Source organism: Podarcis muralis, chromosome 1, assembly GCF_964188315.1.
Source record: "Podarcis muralis chromosome 1, rPodMur119.hap1.1, whole genome shotgun sequence".
NCBI lineage: Eukaryota > Metazoa > Chordata > Lepidosauria > Squamata > Lacertidae > Podarcis > Podarcis muralis.
In genome coordinates, this window is record NC_135655.1 from 51,354,367 (window position 1) to 51,377,250 (window position 22,884).

Here is a 22,884-nt window from a genome sequence, read left to right on the forward strand (position 1 = left end):
TACTAGTTGGATACATGCACACCATGGCTGCATCTTCCTAGCCATTCATTTATTTATCCATCTAATCCCTTGCATGCTTTTAAATACATTACAGTGGTACCTCGCAAGACAAATGCCTCGCAAGACAGAAAACTCGCAAGACGAAAGGGTTTTTGGTTTTTTGAGTTGCTTTGCAAGACGATTTTCCCTATGGGCTTGCTTCGCAAGACGGAAACGTCTTGCAAGTTTGTTTCCTTTTTCTTAAAAGCGTTAATACAGTTGCGACTTGACTTCGAGGAGCAACTCATAGCACGCGGTGTGGTAGCCTTTTTTTGAGGTTTTTGAAGACTTTGGTGATTTTTGAAGCTTTTCCAAAACTTTTCCGAAACCGTGCTTCGCAAGACGAAAAAATCGCAAGACGAAAAAACTCGCGGAACGAATTAATTTCGTCTTGCGAGGCACCACTGTATCGACTTTTACAATATATTCTGATCATGTCTTTCATGGACTAGTTGAACCTTTGGTTATCTATAACCTTAAGATATACTGCACTACCACCATGGGTTCATGGGTTTCAGATGGGCTATTAACTTCAGAATTCAAATAAATATCTGCCATTGACAAAGGTATTTTAGAGCTGCCTGCAGTTGTGCTGCTTGCCACATGCTGCCCCCTGCTGGTGGAAAGCACACACACATTTATTTATTATGTTTTCTTTTCTCCTGTCGAAAGTTAGCCTAAGGCTACAATTCTAAGGACACCTGTTTGGATATAAATCTCGCTAAATTCACTGGGAGTTGCTTCTCAGTATTTTCTTTTTTTAAAAAAATTATATCCCGCCCTTCATCTGACGATATCAGGGTGGTTCACAAGATAAAAATACAAGATAAAAGCACAAATAAATAGTTAGAACCAAAACAATAACCTCACCTCCCACAAGCACCTTTAAATGGCCATAGAATATTAATCAGCCAAAGGCCTGGTTGAAGAGGACCGGGCCTCCCTGGTTCCAACCAAGCATATCGCAGGGAAGATGGAGACACATAGAAGGGCCTCGGAAAATTTTATTTAGTTAAAATATTTATTGACTGTCTTTCTGAGTGCAGCTCTCAAGGCGGCTTACATGATCAAAATCCAGAAACACAGTAGTAATGCAAAAACTTAAAAATATGATCTCAATAGCCAGGCAGTCTCAACAGGGCGAAGGCAGTCCTAATCATTTAGGGCTTTTATAGGTCATCGCCAGCACTTTGAAGTGTGCCAAGAAATAAATGGGAAGGCAGTGCAGCTATTTCAGTAAGAGAACCATATGCTCCCCATATGCAACCCCTTAAAAATCTGGCCAACACATTCTGGGCCAACTGTAATCTCTGGGTACTTGTCAAAGGCATGCCTGTGTAGAATGCATTGCAATACTCCAGACATGATGTGACTCTGGCTTGGTACATGTCACCATGGCCAGGTATGCGTTCTCCAGGAATGGTACGGTTGGCACACTGGTCTCCATTGAGCAAAGGCACTCTTGGTCGCAGTCAACTCCTGGGCATTTAGTGTCAAGGTCGAATCCAGATGAACTCCCAAGTATGCACTGGTTAATCCTCACAGAAGGCAGCGATGGCTGCCAACTTGGATGGCTTTAAAAGATCAGTTCATGGAGAATTAGGCTGACGCTCTACTGACATTGAGCATCTTTGTCTTGTCTGGATTGTACTTCATTTTGTTTGCCCACATCCAGTCGATTGCCATCTCTAGGCATCAGTTCAGGACCTCCACAGCTACCTTAGAAAAAGATGGAAAGGAGCTGGGTATCATCTGCCTGTGGATGGCACCAAACTCCAAATTCCTAATGACCTTCCCCAGCAAGGGACACGCATTGACACAGTTCAGCCAACTGAAATATTTCCCCTTCTCCTTCTATATCTTCAGTGTCCTACGCAGAAAAGGATGTAGGTGCCAGATTTGAGGATGGGAGGGAGAGGAGGTGGGGGAAAGTTTCAGAAGAATGGCAGCCTGGTTCTGCATGCACTCACTTGGAGGTAACACCACTGCATTCCTTATTCCAAGAAAAATGAGCACAGGATTGCAGCTTGAGTCAAGGAAAGTAGGATCACGAGTGCAACAGAGTGTAAACTGAGCTCTTATTTGCAGGGCTGGAATTTCTGATATACCATTGTCTTACGGATTTTAGCCCTTCTGCATTATGCCACGGGTCCACCTCACTCGGGGTGGGATGAGGAATCTTTTTTGGCCCCAGGGCGACATTCCCTCATGGGCCACAATCCAGAGGCCAGGGCCAGAGGCAAAAAGTGGATGGAGCAATAGATGTGACTCCTGCAGCAGGCTGCATTCCAGACGTGCCACCTTCCCACACACATTTCTCTACTCAGACAAACAAGGGGCATGATCACAGTGCAGTGACACATTAGCAAAAAACCAACTAAGCAAGGATGTGGATCTGGACCAGAGAGGGGCGTGGCCTGGGAAGAGTCCCAAAGGCTGGACAGAGGCTCTGGGACCTGGGGTTCCCCACCTTGCCTAGCCCAGCATTCTGCTTCCAGCCGTGGAAAGCCGGATTCCTCTGGGAAGCTTGCAAGTAGGGTAGGATGTAAAGATAGGAGGCCACTTCCTATTTGTTTATTTTTTCCTCCACATCAAATCTCTGAGTTTGGAGGTTCCACTTATCTATAGTTCCTGATGGCTCTTGAAGCACTTCTTCATATATTTGTCTAAACTTTTTAAAAAAGAAAAACAGCAGCAACAAATCAACAGTATCACCACATCTGGTAGTACAGTGGTACCTCGGGTTAAGTACTTAATTCGTTCCGGAGGTCCGTTCTTGACCTGAAACTGTTCTTAACCTGAAGCACCACTTTAGCTAATGGGGCCTCCTGCTGCTGCTGCACTGCCGGAGCACGATTTCTGTTCTCATCTTGGAGCAAAGTTCTTAACCTGAAGCACTATTTCTGGGTTAGTGGAGTCTGTAACCTGAAGCGTATGTAACCTGAGGTACCTCTGTAATGAATTCCATTTATTATTATTTATTATTATGAACACATGTCCCTTCTACTTATCTAGATCCCTTTCTATTCAAAATATACCTCTGTTTGCTTACAAATAGCATCCCCCTCCCAAGATATATAATAAGCGGGGATAGCAAGGACCTCTGTTGTAATTTATAGCATGGATGGCAAAACCTGTAGCCCTCCAGATGTGGTGAGACTCGCATCAGCCCCAGGCAGCATGGCCAATGGTCAGGGATGATGGAGCAGAGACATCTGGAGGGCTTCATGTTCTTTATATCCAATTTAGCTTGCAGTTCAAATCCCTTGCCTCCGGGACCTTGATGATTGGCAGCAGAGCTAATGGCAGCAAAGGTGGTGGGACAGATTGGGCGTGATCTCTTGCACAGTGCATTCATTTTGTTTTATTTTATATATTATACATATATCACCTTTTCTTCTAAGGAGGAGGTGATGATTCTCCCTTTTGCTTCTTATCTTTTTTAGTCTCCTTTTCTTTTTCTTCCAGAATCAGGCAACACACACATACACACACACACACACGGACAGTTTTCTGTTCCCTATGATAACTACAAAAATATCATTTTTAAACGGAAGTTTCGATTATGCCACATATTGATATCTCTTGTGAGGAAGTCACAGTGTTTGACATGCACACAACAGTTGGATGGACTTGAGAGTAAATTAACAGCATAATTTACTATGGAGCACGGTGGTTAGTGAATATAGCACGAGAGGTCATCCTGACATGGAACAGTTTCCTTCTCAATTACAGAGGTCACAAGATGGTAATTGATGCTGGAGGAGACATAACTTCTGGCACCACATGGTGCCGTTCCAGCAACTTCGTGTTCTGCATGTGGCATTGCAAATCAATAAGGGCCTTGTCTATTCAGTGGTGCTGCAGGTATTAGCTGTAGAGATCATTCCCAGCAACACCAAATAGCCTGCTCAAAAATATACAGGACCTACAAGTCTGCTGCTTATACATATAACCAGGTCACAAGTTCACCAAGAGGGCAGAGTTTTTCACCTGAGCTGCACTCCGTTCAGGCACATACCTGGTTAAACAGTGTAAGTAAAAGGGCTTTAACTCTGTGTGGTTGGTGCTGCTGTATCTCGACTAGGGGCATGAAAGTGCTTGACTAGGGAAGAGGAACGTGTAAGGCTCATACAGCAGACGTCATATGTCTTGCACTAATGCAGCCTTTCCTAACCTGAAGCCCTGCAGATGCTTTGGACTACAACTCCCACCAGTCCCAACCAGCATGGCTGATGGGAGTTGGAGTCTAAATCATATTTAGCATACCAGGCTGGGAAATGGTCTACTAATAGTAACCTTATTTAGACACAAAAGCAAATAGAATTGCAAAAGCCAAAACCCCCAAACAGACTGAAGAATGCTTATAGGGAATCAGGCCTGGAGATTTTGACTTGCTTCAGTACACATATCCAGGATTTTGCAATCATCTTGCACCAACCCTTTTATTATAACAGAACAATTCCATACACCACAGTAGGCAGAGTATTATGGATTAATCCAGGCAGAGCCATCTAGTCTCTTAACCAAAGATCATCCATTTACATGAAATCAGCAGGGCAGGCAAGCATAACAGGAGCAGAGACTTTTAGCAGCACAAAAGAAAACAATGCATATGTAATGTGTTATGCTGCTCCAGACTGGTGTCACCATCTGTAATAACAAAGCAGCACAGCTTGCAAATATATGTTATAAAACAATATGCATTCCATAATGCCAAACAGCTCCCTCTTTGGCTCAGATCTGTTCTTGCTATTGAGATGGAAACTCTTTCGTAGCTCTGAAGGACCACATCCCTGCCTCATACACATCCTAGTTTCTGAACCGTATGTTGTTGTTGTTTAAATGCCAGTAGTGTCGCTCCACTTTACTCCTTCTGTGTACCTATCTAGAATGAGACCACCCTCCAGACTGGTCTTTTACAGTGGCTGTATTCAGCAACAAGCGTATACACATTCCATGTGTACAGTATTATTAGCGGTTTTGTTCTGGGACATCTTCTCCTCTTGCTTCAGAAATGCTCTCCTATACTGCTGCATTATTGACTCTTCTCAATGCTCAGTAGCATTGTGTCCTTCACTGGCACCCACTGTGTGTGTGGGCTCACATGCACCAGGTGGGACCAGGGGCTGGGCATGGAGAGTAAACAAAACCCACTGCGCCAGCCCAACCCACGCCGCTGGGAGTGCCAGGCAGACAGGCACAGAGGGTTCATGGGGCCATGCTGTGCTGTGTCACTTGCCCACCTAACAAGCTGGAACATGTGCAGAGAAGGGCAACCAAGATGATCAAGGATCTGGAAACCAAGCCTTATGGGGAATGCTTGAGGGCGTTGGGTATGTTTAGCCTGAATAAGAGGAGACTGAGGGGAGATAGGATAGCCATCTTCCAATATCTAAAGAGCAGTGTCACGTGGAAGGTGGAGCAAGCTTGTTTCCTCCTGCTCCGGAGGGGAGGCCCCAAAGAACTTCCTGTTTGACAGTGGAACTGACTCCCTTGGAAGGTGGTGGACTCTCCTTCATTGAAGGGTTTTAAGCAGAGGTTGGATGGCCATCTGCCGCTGATGCTTTGGTTGAGATACCTGCATTACAGGAGGCTGAACTAGATGACCCTTAGGTTCTTTTCCCACTCTACAATTCTATGATTCTAAGACCTAGACAGGGAAATTAACTTACATAAAAATGCATTTTGGGGCTTGCTGGTCTGGTCTACTTCTTATTGGACCTACAGGTCCATGAAACGTTTCTCCACCCCCCCCCCCTTAATGTTTGGGACCTGCTTATACCTCACCCTCTTAACCACTGTAGTCTCTCATTCCAACAGTATGCTGGTAGAAACATGTTACGTTAATTTCACAAACAGATCCTCTGGAACAAATGCTTAGGACGGGTGGGTGGGTGGGAGGCGTGAATCTGTTTGCATTTTAACAGTGCATTCTAGCCTTCTCTCTTTCATAGAAATACTATGCTCCTTACAATAGCATTCTAGTTGGATATAGCTTTCACATCTTTCATTTAATTCCCTTCATTGTCCTTTTCCTTCATTAGCATAATGTAAGTGCAGCGGTTAGAGAATGCAAAGTCCCATTGTATTTTAATCTTCTCTGTTCCCCGCACCCCACCCCGACAGCTTGTTTCCTGCACAATTCTCTGCTACAGTCTTGCCAAGATTTCTTTCAGAGAAGTGGCCAGGTAAGTGGGAGGGATGTTTACCACGTTCAGTTTTGTATGCTTATGGTGCCTTAACCAGGTATATAAAGTGCCTTGCACTTTGGCAGAAGCGAGCTATCCATAAATCAAAGAAAACATGAGAAGGTACACAAGCATGGGAATTTAAAACATGCAAGAACCTCTGGTTTTATGTTTCAAACTAGGTGATGATGACACATGTCCCTGTCCCATTGGGTACCACAACTCTGCCTGGCATACTATACTCTGTCCATCTTATAACATTTATTTCCTTTTCTTCAGCAAGCTTAAGGTCACGTACTATAAGTAAACTGTTTTGTCACAAATGTGGATTTTTTTTTGGGGGGGGGAGTGGGGAATCTATGACGCAGCACCTAGTAGTGGGTTATTTCACCATTCTCTAGCTTGAACGTTAGCCCACTTTTACTATATCTGTGCATTTATACTGCCAAAAAGACAGGGTTGCGTACACATTATAACTTTATAGCCCATTCAAAGCTCATTCTTTCCTTCAAAGGATTGTAGGCACTGTAATTTACCCCTTGCAGAGTTGGAATTCCAAGAAGACCTTAACAAGCTGCAGTGCCCAGTATTCTCTGAGGGAAAGAATGTGCTTTGAATGTGCTTTAAAGATACACTGCGCACTAAGACTGTATCTATACTGCAGCAGTGTAGTATAGGTCAGTTGATCCCAAACACTTTCCCGCACTGACCACTTGAAAATCGTTGTGGGTCTTGGCAGACCACTTAATTGATTTTAATGCTGGTTATAGCAATTGTAATGCACTGAGGTAGATGCAGTATGGTTTTTAATTGTATTTCGTATTGATTTCTTTTATTTCTTATTCAAATCATAATACAATAAAATACAGTATAAGAAATAAAAGAACCAACTGACACACAATTAAAAATAAAGATGACTATTTAATACAGTGGATGTACAGCTTCCCGTTTTCAACTGCAAATCCACAGACATGCCACAAACCACCTGACTGAAGTTTGTGGACCAGTTTGGGAACTCCTAATATAGGTGAACTTTGCTGGGCACACACTGGCTACCGTACGCTGAATTTTGCATGGATCCATGCAACTTGCATTCTTGGCCCAGTGTCTCTGCACATTTACTTTGGTGTAGAAACGAGCAGGACTGAGCTGTGCATCAGGAAAATGGCCTGTGTCAATTGCCCCTAAAAATGTGGAATGGAACTCAAACCTCTTTCTTGTATAGTATTGTTTGCTTTATTTTAATTTGTTACAGCAGCTAGCGAGAAACTTTTAAAAGAAGTTTAGGGTGCCAGCCAATCCCCGGTTTGCAATACTTGTGCATCCATGATCAATTTATCAAAAGTGTTGGAGGACATTCATTTCATAGTACATTTTGTCCGATATTTAAGAGCAATTGCGATAAACAGCCCTGATATGAACAACCGATTGCCTAATGCAGGCTGAAATTCAAGGCAGAACAATGAAAACATTGTTGAAGCCTGCTGAGAATGCCTATCTTTATCTACATATCTAAAATGTTTCCCTATTGAATAGTGTATTTTCCCATTACCTCTACATTCTATATCAATAAAAGAACTAGATGTGTGTAGATGCTAAGTTAGATATTGTGGCTAAGCTTGTTAGTGAGGGTGTCGCCTTCCTGCAGGACCTTGTTGTTGGAACAGCTGGGATTTGTGTAATAAATAATAATAATAATAATAATAATAATAATAATAATAATAATAATTATTATTATTATTTTATTTACACCCTGCCCATCTGGCTGGGTTTCCCCTGCCACTCTGGGCAGCTTACAGCATATCTAAAAAAATTAATAAAACATCAAGTGTTAAAAACCTCCCAATAAAGGGCAGCCTTAAGATGTCTTCTAAAAGTTGTGTAATTCTTTGTCCCCTTGACATCTGAAGGGAGGGCCTTCCACAGGGAGGGTGCCACTCTCGAGAAGGCTCTGGTGCAGACCTACACAAGCTGTGAGCCATCAAGCTGAAGAAATCACACTAGCCCGGTAATGTTGTGGCCAAGGTGATCTGACATTAGTCCCAGGAAGGCAGCTGTTGTCAAATTTTTACAAGAGCTCTAGGGAGGAACTGCTCCTCTAGTAAGAACAGGAGCATGAAAAAAACACATAACCACAAGGTAACAAAAGTAGAATCATAGAATTGTAGAGTTGGAAGGGACCCCGAGGGAGTCAACTAAATCTCAACTAAAGTACCCTGACCCATGGCCATCCAACCATACATTGGATAGAAGGCCTTGACTGCTGCCTTTCAGAATCAGTTTGCCACATATACAATGACAGCAGCCTTCTCTTCTCCATTCACCAAGCTAACTCCATTTTTGTCTTCAAACCCAGCTCTTCATGAAAGCATTTCTGGAGCCGCGTGGCTGTACCTCCATTGCTGTCTCTTCCCTATGCCTTTCTCAGCACCCATTTGACAATCTCCAGCATCTCCCTCCACTCCCATCTAGTATAGAGTGTATAAATTAGGATTTGCCAACCTTTTGGGGTCAGTGGACACATTTGGAGTTTTGAGAAAGGGCCACAGGCAAGGGTCACAGTATGGCTGCCATGGCTGGTGTAAAGGTAAAGGTAAAGGTACCCCTGCCCGTACGGGCCAGTCTTGACAGACTCTAGGGTTGTGCGCCCATCTCACTCTATAGGCCGGGGGCCAGCGCTGTCCGAAGACACTTCCGGGTCACGTGGCCAGCGTGACAAGCTGCATCTGGCGAGCCAGTGCAGCACACGGAACGCCGTTTACCTTCCCACTAGTAAGCGGTCCCTATTTATCTACTTGCACCCGGGGGTGCTTTCGAACTGCTAGGTTGGCAGGCGCTGGGACCGAGCAACGGGAGCGCACCCCGCCGCGGGGATTCGAACCGCCGACCTTTCGATCGGCAAGTCCTAGGCGCTGAGGCTTTAACCCACAGCGCCACCCGCATCCCCTATGGCTGGTGTAGCATAGCACAAAATGGGTGCCACATGTAACAGAGCAGAAACACAGGTAGTACCACTGAAAGGTGTGGGCCTTCTGCTCCTCAGTCTCCCATCAGTGGGGGAAAAGGCACCTATTTTAGCCACCACTATGCTCATTCACAAAGAGATGCTTTTTTCTGAATGGAAATGAGGGTGAGCTTCAGTCCTGGCATCCAGCAAAACTTGGGCATGTCTGACAGGCCATTTTCAACATAAGAGGCCAAGCCAGTGCAAGAAGGAACTCAGCAGGGAAGCGCAAACTGTCTCATGTGCACCATAGATTTTTCAGGATATATTTATTTATTGAATTTGTATACCACCCTTCCTCCAGAAGGAGCCCATGGTGGCGAGTGAGACCTTTCATGGGCGCCATAAGAGGTACTGGTGGGAACAATGGCACCCATAGGTGTCACCTTGGTGACCACTGAAATAAGCCTTTTAGGTTTCACTTTTAGGTTCTGCCAGCTAGGACCAACAACATGTAGAATACTGACTGACATGATGATATTCATTATGCACTTCTTGCAATAAAAGTACTATATACAGCTGATAAATAAACATTCAGTCCTGTGTTGTGATTTTTGGAAAACAAAACATGCTGCTATAGTCAGATAGTGACACTGGAGGGCACCAAAGTGCCTGCTATCGGAAAACTACATAGCAGGTGTACAAGCCGAAGCTTCTCATTGATCCAATGACCATTTCATACATTTATGCAGCAACAAACCTCAGTTTGTAACCAAAAGAACTCTCAAAAGGGAACCATAGCCAGTTCTGTCTCCTTGATGAATGGTTTTACATTTTTAAGGTATACACCTAGATCATCATACGGATATAACCCCCCCCCCCATAAAAAGGTACTGTTAGAGGCAGGGAATCAGCTCAAACATTTCAGAAGTGTAATGAAGAATGAAGAATATAAAGAATTAAAAGTTTTCTTATACAGTTCTAATTTCTCAAGGATCTTGGTGAAGCTGCTAAGACCACAACTGTAGGAGGAAGCAGCCTGTACAGCGGAGGGTTTCTAAATATTACTAATAGGAAGTGCTGCTGGGGATAAATATACTGTTACCTACATGCACCTCAGTCATTGAGCAGTGAGAGATTTCAGGGATGTCAGCACATACCTTGGGTATAGTTTTCTTGAAATGGCAATGCTTGGAAATGGAGGCATTGTCTGTGATATAAGGTTTATTCACACATATAGACAGGCTGAGCATAAGATGGAGAGGTCACAGCATTAGTACTGTAACAGATCCTGCTATAAAATCATAGGGCTCAAAGGGATGCCAAGAGGACATCCAGCCAAACCCCATTCTTATGGCACTGTGTTGTTGCCATCAACATATGCACTTGTGGGCAGGGGGCATAACCACCAACGAGCCATTGCTAACAAACGGCCATTACACAGTTCAGTAGATGTATAATTTCTGAAGGAGATCTACATCCTGTGTCACAGATGTCACTGACCCAGTCGCAACAGATCCTGTGACAGATGTGGGCCTCTATAGTTTCAGTCTACATCCTCTTGGGCACAATGTGTAGCTGGTGATATAGATTTGTCAGAGATCTGGATTCAGTGTGTTCCATCCCTTGTGGTGTTTCTCCTATTTGAGAGCACTGTGTACCACTGACATTATTATTTATTTACTTACTGAGGTTCATTATTTTATCATCAAAACAGGTGACCCGCAAATATCAATATGGGCTGTCTGTATAATACTCATGGAACGAAGAATAAGAATAAGAATATAACAACTACAAAAATCAGTATATGAGCACTGCAAGAACTATGCAGTAGGAGGTACGGGATTCAGCCCTCCAGATTAATATCAGAGGTGGAAGCTATCATTGGGTGCACTTCATTAATTTGATCTCCTTTTTGTTCATAATAATCTCATGGCCTCATAATAACCTTAAAATATAGGTTATTATTGCTGAGGAATTTAGGGTGGGACAGTGAGATGTCAAAGTCCCCAGCTGTGTAGGAATTTGAACCAGAAGGCATGTCCACACAGCACATGCTCACTTTAATTTGCTATGGAGCCAACCTATGCCACTTTATTTAGCACCATATAACATATCAAGACACTAGCTCCCTAATAATGTTCCAGTATTCAAATCATTCCCTTGCCTCTGCAAGATGGTTGGGCTACTCTTGTGCATGGCTATGGCTCCTAGTTTCCACCATCCTCCTCCATGTCTGCTTTCCTTGTTTAAAACACAAACAGTTACTCACTCACTCAGTCACAGTTGTCCAATTATGCATTCTTCCAGCTTTTGAGTATTTTATTTCTCATCATGAAGAGCATTGTGGCTGAATAAACACTATTATGTGAAATTTAAATAATGATAAAAGGGGGAAAATACAATCATGCCCTGAAAACTGTGATTGCATCTGCTCCTATTGTATTTTCATATTTCTAATCATGGCGATTATTGAGGTTGAACCTGAGCTATCAAAGCCCCCTTTTGCAGCATTCTATGCATGGGAAACGAACTCATTTTCAATCTGGTAGGACACGGGCCAGATTATGTCAGGAGCTTACAGGGATTCATTGCTGATTTTAAGCAAATGTACCTGGTAGTTTATGTGGCACATCTGAAAACTGATACAAGTCTGCATACAAGTTGCACAAATTTGAAGGAGGTCTGGCTTCAGGAAACAAATTCTAGAGGGGGAGCCATGCTTTAGTGATGAAAAACAACACCCCTGAGAGATACTGTACAGAGACAGGCATGGATCAGGTTGTCAAAGAGGACAATAGCAGGGATGAGGTAGAATTCTTGTTCACTTCAGATTTAAAAAGTGAATTTTCCTAATCTACACTTTATGAAAAAAATACATGAACTGAAGCACCATCCTGTAAAATTTGCACTTCTCCCAATTTTGTGTACAAAAATGCATATGCAGTGGTACGTTGGGTTATATACACTTCAGCTAACCCAGAAATAGTACCTCAGGTTAAGAACTTTGCTTCAGGATGAGAACAGAAATCGTGCTCCGGCGGCGCAGCAGCAGCAGGAGGCCCCATTAGCTAAAGTGGTGCTTCAGGTTAAGAACAGTTTCAGGTTAAGAACAGACCTCAGGAACGAATTAAGTACTTAACCCGAGGTACCACTGTACTAAAGTTTGCCTATAAATGTCCATATTAGCGAAGACAGCATACAAAAGTGTTATATTAGGTAACATTGTTTTGCAAAAATGGGTGTATTAGGCACAACTGCATACAAAAACGTGGCACATTGGCAGAATGTCGCATTAAAATGCTGATGAGTTTTCACAAGGACTTTTTATTTATTTATTGCAGACTGAATTTAAGACTGGGAAAATGAGAAACTGAAATTGCCCATCCCTAAGAGACTGGGAGGTGATTGGAATGGAATATCTTGGGAAAACAGCATGTTAGAAGCTGTCTGGGCCCCTGAACAGGAGCACTCCACACTGCCATGTTTTGTTCCGTGTCACTGTTTAATTTGAACTACTTTCCATTACCACCCACCTATTCTGCTTTCAATATCACTGGCAGAGATGCTGCTTTTTACTCTTCAGAATAATCAGTAATCCATAGCCAGGATAGGGATGGAAATGAGTGAAACCAGGTTTGGAGAACAGAGAAGGGAACAGAGTAATTAGAAGGAAGATGAGATGGGGGTAGATCAGGGCCGATCCAAGAAAGTTTGACCCCTAAGGTGGACCTCAAGATGGTGCCCCCCTCCCTGCCAGGGAAGAACGTCTGAGAGGAGAGCATCAGGAGCAAGGTGGGGAAAGGAAGATTGACACCAGAACCCTGTCGCCCCAGGCAGTCCCTTCTCTTTGCCTCATGGGTGGGCCGGCCCTGGGGTAGATCATGATAGGAATAGAACAGGGAAGTTTAGGATAAAAGGGCTAGAAGATTCACCACCCCCAGCTCTGCCAGAGGCAGGGAGCACAGAGTCACTAATAGGATGGCAAAAACTAAAGTTACCACTACAGACTCAAAGGGCCATGTGAATTAGTTTTGGTAAAATCAGATTGATCAATGGCTATTTGGGAATGGCCAGTTTCTTAGTTGCACAAATCATCAGATATGATGACCCAAACACAAAACAAGATAAATGGAAAACATATTTGTATAAGCTGCTGCTGTGTTGTTTCTGTCTGCAAGTCTCTTCTTACCTTGTCCACCCCTTTGCTGGCACAGACAGGAGTAGTCCCAGGAAAGCTGAGATGGAAGAGAAGGTAATAATAGGCTTTGTTTAGGGAACCTTGCAATCTTTCACCCGGGAGACATTTTCTTTGCCACTTAATTTCCTTTGCTGTACAAGAGGCTGCAGCAAAAGTGACCAGCAGGTATTCCTACGATGATAAAAAAAAGAGGAGAGACAGCCAATATGAGAGGTGACTGGTCCTGCCTCCCATTAAACCCAGAATCATGCTGAGAACCATCCCAAAGGAAGTGCAGTTCTATGCCAAGCAAGACAGCAAGCAAAAAAACCCCGAGTTCGAGTTCTGTGGGCAGGTTGCTGCCTCATGATTTATCACCCGAGCCCTTGGAAGCTCTCGAAAACCCGGGGCCTAAGTGTTCCTGAATAGTGGCATTAATTACTATTAAAAACACACATTTATATCTCTCTCACCTGCTTTAAATCCTGTGAAATTAGATTTCCCACCCCTCCCCTCCAGCCTCAGTGGCAGCCTGGGGTGCTTTATGGGCCTATAAAGCCTTACAGTGCCTGCAGCCTCTACCGGCTTTTATTTATGAGGCCTATAACAGGCTTCCTGGCTCCACTATCAGTGTCCCCTGATGATTTCATTTCAGTTTCCCTCAGATGAAATGATTCCCCACAGCCTCTGCGGCTCTGAGAGTTTTCGGAGGCAGGGTAGCATAAAGGGTATGCGGAGCCGGCAAGAGGCTGAGCAAAGTGATTTGCTGCAAGCGCCGGCACAGAGTCACTTAGAGTGCCACAAACACACTTGGAGTGTGTTTAGAACGGAGACTTGTGGTTACCTGGCAATCCTTTACTATCAGCGGCAATGGGAATAAATGTTTTGCCTCCTGCCTAGATTAGATTAGGGAGGCTCAGGAGCGCCTGCTCTTTCCCCTGTCGTTCCTTCTAAATAGCAAACTTGGGAGGGTGATTGCCCATCAGTTTGGAAGCAAAATGGAGGACACCCCCCCAAAGGTAGTGGTTCTTTAAAAACTTTGGCAGTGGGGGTGTGTCCTAAGTATGCATATTTGTAAATTAAAAGGATTTTAAAACAAAGCACCAAATGGCCTCCTCACAAGGGCCTGCCAATTTTGCACAGAAAATGTTGGTGTCACTTCAGGATAGGAGATGGGGGCGAGGGAAAAAAACTAGAATTTGCCTGCTCCAAACCCCTAGCAGTCTATAGAAAATATCCTGGAAGGGAGGGGGATTTGAGAAGACAAGGAAAAATCCCTTGCCTGGACTGCAGGTCCCACTTGTTCTATTTTATTATTTACTTACTTAGATATTTATTAAATCTATATCCCACCCCTCCTTCCAAATGAGCCCTGGGAGGCAGACAACAAGTAATAAAGCGTCTTAAACATTCCAGTACAGATGGAGACTGGGAAAGTTCTCAGCTCAAAAGTCTTCAGAAACTGTAGTTTGTTAAGGGTGCTGGGAATTACAGCTCTGTGAGGGGAAAATTTCAGTTCCCTTCTTTGAGGGAAGTCATATGCTTTAAATGTGTGTTGGATGCGCTTTAAATGTGTGGTTTGGATCTGCACCATAACTGGTTTTGGTGAAAAGCAGGGTTTGCATGTTTTCATGGCGCTTCAAAAACCAGCAACATCAGTTTTGTCAGATGGTGGCGGGAGGAAGAAAATACCGTAAGTTGTTTTTGCAGTCCACGGCATGGTAAGGGTTAACTTGCCTGTAATGGGAGAGCCTGAGAAAACAGCCTAACCTGGAGTGAGGCTTCAATGGACTTCTTCTTGCCTATGATAGCAACCTGTGAAAAGTGAGATACTTTTTGGGACTCGTTTCTTTAATTTTTCTGGCACTTGTTATGACCTCAGAACACTTCCACTTCAGACCTTCTAGACTCTCCCTGTGGAATTGGCCACATTTGTGCACAAAAGCCAGCCTCCTAGATGGAAATTGATAGATCTTTGCCTCCACTCTCCTCAGGCTGAGCATGTTAATTTATAGATTGGATCTGTCACTCCTGATATATGATATCCCTCTTCCTTAATGCAGCCTTCAAAATGAGTTTTTAAGACTTGGTCATCTGGAGAAACTGTGTGTGTGGAAGGGGCAACTTCTCTTGCTTTGAAGCATTCAGAATTGGGTGTTAACACAGTGGTTAAGAGGAGAAGTTCTTTGTTCAAACTTTATCTGACCATGGGCTTAAGGAAGTCACCATCTCTGGGTGCCAGCATCAGCGCTGGCCCTACTATTAGTAAACTGTTTCGAGGTGGGTGGTTGTTGGTTTTTTGCAGTCAAGTGGTATATAAAATACTGTGAAATAAAATAAAGAAGTCAGGCTGCCTCAAGAAGCAGATGCTGAGGGCTGGGGAGTGGCCAGCCTGCTAACCTCAGGTGTGGTAGCGGATGCCATCCTGGCACCAGTGTTAAAATAATTTTCAACTGCCAGCCCAGTCAGCTTCTGTACCTGGAGTGGAAATGGGTACCATTTTGTCCTTTGCTTCGGGGAGCAAAGTATCTTGGGTAAGCCCTGTTTACTGTCCCTCCCAGTGATATGTAACTTAGTGATGATAACATAGGCCTACTGTAACATGGCAGCTGTAGTGATTTACTGTGGTAACGTATGGGAAGCTTTTTTGGTCTTAGGAGCCGTTGGCAGAGCTGCTGCTTATTGGGATGCTGCTGAGCTCAGAAGGCCAGGACGAGGTCAGGGTGGCATTCCCACTGGTACACCTGCAGCACCCTGACTTTGCTGCTGTTGTGCCCCACTCTGGCCAGCGGCAGTGGGGCTTCTGTCAGGATGCTGTTTATGTGTCCACACTCCACCAGCTGCTCTAGCCTCTTAAGCACCCGACACATCACTTCCTTCCCAGGCTGCTTTGCAGTTGTTGGGTGGCTACACCTGCTGCTGAACACCAAAAATCGCCTGAAGTGGAGCTGAGGCGTATAAAATGGCTTGTGGTGAATGGTCAGATGCCCTGTTTGTCACAGGCTGTGGGGCACCATGAGTAGGGTGCAAGTGGCCATCATAATCTGAAAGGTTGAACTTTTGGCTCCACAGTGTGCTTAATAGCTGAGCAGGGTTTGGAGGTTATGAGGTCTTCTCCTTGCCTTGCTGCTGCAGTTAGCTTTATTAAATAGGAACCCCAAAATTTGGGATCCCCATCGGTTTGGAGGGGAGTCCAAATTTTGGGGTTCCTATTTAATAAAGCTGCTTCAGTTTCCTGCTGTATAGGCTGCATTTCTGGTGGGTAGGAAGAGTCTTTAGCAACCCTTCCCTTCCTGCAGATCTTCCCAACAGCATCTGTTTGCAGAGATATTTACCTTTGCAGATACTGGGTATTTATAAAATACATGGACCAGAATTGCTAACGCTTCGCTTCCCCACTTAGGGCATTCAAAAGGCGTGAATAATCCAAAAGTACATAGCATAGGTAGGCAAACTAAGGCCTGGGGGCCAGATCCGGCCCAATCGCCTTCTAAATCTGGCCCACAGATGGTCTGGGAATCAGCGTGTTTTTACATGGGTAGAATGTGTTCTTTTATTTAAAATGCATCTCTGGGTTATTTGCAGGGCATAGGAATGCGTTCATTTTTTTCTTCAAAATATAGTCCGGCCCCCACAAGGTCTGAGGGACAGTGGACTGGCCCCCTGCTGAAAAAGATTGCTGACCCCTGATATATAGTGTCTGGTTGGGCCATTAAAATTGATTTAGGTCACTATTTTTTCTCTCCTCTAGGTGGCACCAACAGTGCTCGAAGGGTTTCCCCAACCTCACCACTATGACTTTTACCATATCTCTAGTATGATGATGTGGGCTTTTCTGGGCGCTGATAAGGGTTATAATGCTCAGACAAGAGCTTGTGATGCAGATGGAGCAATTCTCATTTTGGCTGGGCAAGGACAGGTTTTCTAACAGGATCATGATGGTTCGGGAGATTTAAACTTGGCTGCCTCAATAATGACATTTTTACTCCTCATGCTTTTAGGAAGACTGTAAGATCTTTTGAAAGCTGGTGTTTTACCTCCCAAATGTCTGTATCTGAAGGTATGAACTAGTATTAAGAACAAATTAAGCACTTAGCAGCACCTAGTTCACACACTAGGAAATACGTACCACATTTATTAAACAGGTACAGACTGAGCCTATGCTGTTATGGGAAGCATTCAAGATGACATTCCACTTCAGGCAACAGAACTTGTTGACTCCTAATAGCCTGGGTAATTAACATACAGAATACATACAGAATACTTTTCCAAATATTTTCTCTGAAAAACAGGAATAATAATAATAATAATAATAATAATTTATTATTTATACCCCGCCCATCTGGCTGGGTCTCCCCAGCCACTCTGGGCGGCTTACATAAAAACCAAAAATACAGTAAAATCACATGTTAAAAACTTCCCTGAACAGGGCTGCCTTAAGATGTCTTCTGAATGTTAGGTAGTTGTTTATCGCTTTGACATCTGCTGGAAGGGCGTTCCACAGGGCGGGCGCCACTACTGAGAAGGCCCTCTGCCTGGTTCCCTGTAGCTTTGCTTCTCGCAATGAGGGAACCGCCAGAAGGCCCTCGGCGCTGGACCTCAGCGTCCGGGCAGAATGATGGGGGTGGAGACGCTCCTTCAGGTATACTGAACCGAGGCCGTTTAGGGCTTTAAAGGTCAGCACCAACACTTTGAATTGTGCTCGGAAACGTACTGGGAGCCAATGCAGGTCTTTCAAGACCGGTGTTATATGGTCTCGGCGGCCGCCCCCAGTCACCAGTCTAGCTGCCGCATTCTGGATTAATTGTAGTTTCCGAGTCACCTTCAAAGGTAGCCCCACGTAGAGTGCATTGCAGTAGTCCAAGCGGGAGATAACCAGAGCATGCACCACTCTGGCGAGACAGTCCGCAGGCAGATAGGGTCTCAGCCTACGTACCAGATGGAGCTGGTAAACAGCTGCCCTGGACACAGATTTGACCTGTGCCTCCATGGACAGCTGTGAGTCCAAAATGACTCCCAGGCTGCGCACCTGGTCCTTCAGGGGCACAGTTACCCCATTCAGGACCAGGGAATCCTCCACACCTGCCCGCCTCCTGTCCCCCAAAAACAGTACTTCTGTCTTGTCAGGATTCAATCTCAATCTGTTAGCCGCCATCCATCCTCCAACCGCCTCCAGACACTCACGCAGGACCTTCACCGCCTTCACTGGTTCTGATTTAAAAGAGAGGTAGAGCTGGGTATCATCGGCATACTGATGAACACCCAGCCCAAACCTCCTGATGATCTCTCCCAGCGGCTGCATGTAAATGTTGAAAAGCATGGGGGAGAGGACAGAACCCTGAGGCACCCCACAAGTGAGAGCCCAGGGGTCTGAACACTCATCCCCCACCACCACTTTCTGAACACGGCCCAGGAGGAAGGAGCGGAACCACTGTATGACAGTGCCCCCAGCTCCCAGCCCCTCAAGACGGTCCAGAAGGATGTTATGGTCGATGGTATCAAACGCCGCTGAGAGATCTAGCAGAACTAGGAAACAGCTCTCACCTTTGTCCCTAGCCCGCCGGAGATCATCAACCAGTGCGACCAAGGCAGTTTCAGTCCCATGATGAGGCCTGAATCCCGACTGGAAGGGATCCAAATGGTCCGCTTCTTCCAGGCGTGCCTGGAGTTGTTCGGCAACCGCTCGCTCAATCACCTTGCCCAGGAATGGAAGATTTGAGACTGGGCGATAATTGGCCATCGTGGCCGCATCTAAAGATGGTTTTTTAAGAAGCGGTTTAATAACCGCCTCTTTCAGCGGGTCTGGGAAGGCTCCCTCACGGAGGGAAGCATTCACCACCCCACGAAGCCCATCGCCCAGTCCTTCCTGGCTAGCTTTTATAAGCCAGGATGGGCAAGGATCCAGGAGACAGGTGGTTGGTTTCACTCGTCCAAGCAGCCTGTCCACATCCTCGGAGGTAACAGATTGGAATTGATTCCACTCAACTTGAATACAATTATGATGTTGGAAGTTCCCAGTTCCTTATTTGCATGAAAGTTCAAAGCACGGAGCTCAATCTATCAACTTTATAAGGAACTAAAGTTTATATGCCTATGATCTCCAGGATAAGTTTTGACCTACTCCTTAGCGCCTGCTTTCATGACTGCAGGACTCTCCTCTTTGGAAATGGACAACAAAGCAATCATGAACTCTGAGTAGTCACAACTCAACTATTAGAGATATAGGCTGTGTACACACTGAACATTTAAAGCACATTGCTTCCTGCAAAGTATCCTGGGAACTGTAGTTTACCCCTCAGGAGGGATGGATCAGTCAGTTTTGGTTCTCTCAGTTTATCATTTTTCCAGTCTTAAATTCAGTTGCCCACATTTCTATAGCAATCTGCTTTAAAAAAAACAACAACCTAAAAATTCATCATCGTTTTAGTGTGAAATTCTCCTAATTAATACATTTTTGTATGCACTTTGAACCATCAGGTTCCACAGTCTCTGAGGGCGGGCTATCTGAACAGACCTTGCAAGAGGGAATTGCTGGTACTAGTATAAACTTCAGGTAATGGTCCAATTATGACAAGGGAGTGTTTTGCACACCCCTACCTTTAGTTCATCCCTCATATCACTTGGGGGTAAAGACGACATCAAGCATATGCCTGCTTAGTGTGTTGGACCAGTGAGCATCTGAGACACCTGCTATGGTTATCATGAAGTCCTGTGCTGGTCCAGTCTCCACATGGATGTTGAAGTCACACTGAAGTAGCAACCAGAGTCCTCCAACACCTTACTAGAGACCACCTCAGTCAGTTCGATCACGGATGCTACTGGGCAACAGGGCTGTTCATACACCAGCAGCTTTCCCAATCTGTCTCTGTGGCCCAAAATCAGGTACAAATCCTATCCCAGGATTATGAGTTTTTCTGTAAAGGAGATGGTTTTCTATGGGCAATAGTAACCCACATTGTACCCCCACCCCTGATTAGCCTAGTACCTAGATGGGCACAGCTGACTTACGTCAGGTCAACCCAACTCACCCATTCAAGTAATGCCAAGATAGCCCATTCATCCGCTATCAAGTCGTGAATGAGCATGGTCTTATTCTGGACTGATGTGGTATTTGGCAACAGCACCACCAGACCCAGAGGTGAAGTCTGCAGGTGATCCAGAGTCTGCATCAGATGTTCATTATATAATTTATGGCACAAATGAGCCCCACAGAACGAGAGAGTTCCTACGTGTACCACTATGTGGTTTAAGAATCAGGTCTAGAAAAGGTCTGATTCATAGGGGATTCACTCCAAACTTCTCCAGGTTTAGCATTCAGCCTGTGTTTTGAACTGTGTGACAAGGCTCAACGCTGCCTAACAGGGATTGATGGCTTTGTGTTTCCAGAGCCAACAGTGTGTGATTGCAGCTCCCAGCTGAACAGTGGTGGTGAGAAATGTGGGAGAGGGTGAGAAAAGGGATGGTTTGTTCCTTCTTTTCCAACTCTCCCTCCCTATCGCCCCACATTCTCAAAGAGGTGGGGATTTGGGAAGGTGTTTGCCTGACAGAAAGATGCACATTGAGAATGTGGCGGAATGGCCAGGGCTTTGTGGGGTAGGGTTTTGAGTTCCAGCCGGCCTGTCTGCCAGAAAGCCCTGCAAGCATTTGTTTTAGCGCAATGTTGAATTCTTCCCCCTATTACTGCACATGCTCACCTTCTGGGGCTATATTGAGGTGATGGATAGTTAGAGATGGGCAAATCTGTCAATTTCTCATTTTTCTGATCTTAGGTTTAGTCCTCCACATTTCCACATCAGCCTGGAATTTTTTGTAACGTACTCATGAAAATTCACCAGCAATTTAGTGTGAACCTTTCCTAATATGCAAATACTTATATGCAATTTTGTCTAATATACACATTTTTGCAAGGCTATTTCCCCTGATTTATTGCATTTTTGTATGTTACCTTCTCTGATACGTGTATTTTTATGCACACTTTACCCTAGAGTTGGAAAAGGTTCATAAAATTTTGAAGGGTGGTTGTGTTTTGGTTTCTGTATTGTTTCAGAAACTGTGAATTAGTTACTGTAGGTTCACCTTTAAATGTGAGTTGGATCAAATTTCTCTATCCCCATCGCTTGCCATATCTCAGATTAAACATTGCACTTAGTGTTTTCCTCTTGAAATACAAATGAAGTGTTTTGTTGTTGTTTTGTAAAATTTCAAAGTACAGCATTATTGATTAAATTTATTTTAAACAGCTCTATACTGTCCTTCATCAAGCTGATTCTAGGGTAGTCTGCTACAGTGCAAGGGATAAAAACCCAGTATTTTCAATGCAACATACTAAAACCAACCACAAATAAAAATAGTAGGTGACGGATGAGAAGCAGTACTAGAAATGTCTGAGTTAATAAAAAAGACTTTGCTTGATGCCATTATCTTCCCTTGGTACATGCTAGCAAAGGTGGGATAACCAGTTCCTATGCAAGCTGAGGATTTATTCAAGCCACATAGACATAGCTGGTTGGTTAGTCCCACTACTGTATATTCAGAGTAAATATTGTAGGGAAAGCAAGGTGCTGTGCCTGTCTAGTAGTAAATTTAGAAAATCTTGGGAATTGGTGTTGTGCCACAATTTGGTTCTCTCTGATGGCCTACTTAAAGTATGGTTGTGGCTGTCTCCCAGATCTTTCAAAATGAGACTGTTTGTAAGCCGAGTCACTGGATAGAGCTTCAGACTGGACAGAGCACATGGCTGACTCAGACTTGATGAGATGCCATTCACACATTAAGTAATTACGTGAATGGAGAGAAGTAGCAACAGAGGAAAGCAGGGCTATTTGGATAAACACTTCACCATCACAGTTAGGTGTTAACTCTGAAACCTAATGAGAGAGCCTTGATAGGTACCTAGCCTTGCAAGGTGCCTTGCTGCTAACCATTTTAAACACACAAGCAACAACAGCTTTCTCTTCTCCAAGTGAGCAAGCCTTTTCAAGATTTCTTAGCAGTCATGTCCCTTGACAGTCTGGTGCTCTCTGAATATAAAATCTTGCAGCCGACTGGGGGCGGGGGGGAGGGAGGGAATCAAAATTGGGCAAATGAATTAAATATATAATTGGCACCATCAATCCATTTGTTCTTTTATTTTCATTTTAGCCAGAGCTGCTCTGTACTTTACTTTCATTGAGCTGAACACTGAAGAATACAAGGGTCTTGTTTCAGGATATAGCCCATGATTTGCACAGAGTTCACATGGTCTTAACTACTATCAAATGCTTTCACGTTAGAGGCAGAAGCTCAGGTGCTTGAGGAAGAATGCCCAAACTGTTGTACCCCAGTAGCATGGGTGTGTGTGGGTGTCTATGCATATACCATAAGGCATTGCACCCCCCAAGATTCTTCCGATAAGATTGAGAAAATATCTCCCCTGGGGGAATAAAGATCTGTTCCCTGGTGTGTTATGCCAACGGCTGCAAGAGCAGTGATGCTGTCTAAAGGAGGCAGGCACTGTGGGGGCTGAGCCCGGGGGGGGGGGGGGTGAAGCT

The 22,884-nt window shown here is 44.5% G+C and overlaps 1 long non-coding RNA gene across 1 annotated transcript; it reads right to left on the reverse strand.

The window, feature by feature from the left end:
- Nucleotides 1-1,218: 1,218 nt before the first annotated feature.
- On the reverse strand, nucleotides 1,219-14,147 carry LOC144327811 (uncharacterized). The gene is made up of 3 exons (XR_013392950.1): nucleotides 13,828-14,147; nucleotides 13,367-13,546; nucleotides 1,219-1,758 (listed from the first exon to the last, which is right to left on the reverse strand). It is a non-coding gene; the product is annotated as an uncharacterized LOC144327811 (long non-coding RNA).
- Nucleotides 14,148-22,884: the final 8,737 nt, after the last annotated feature.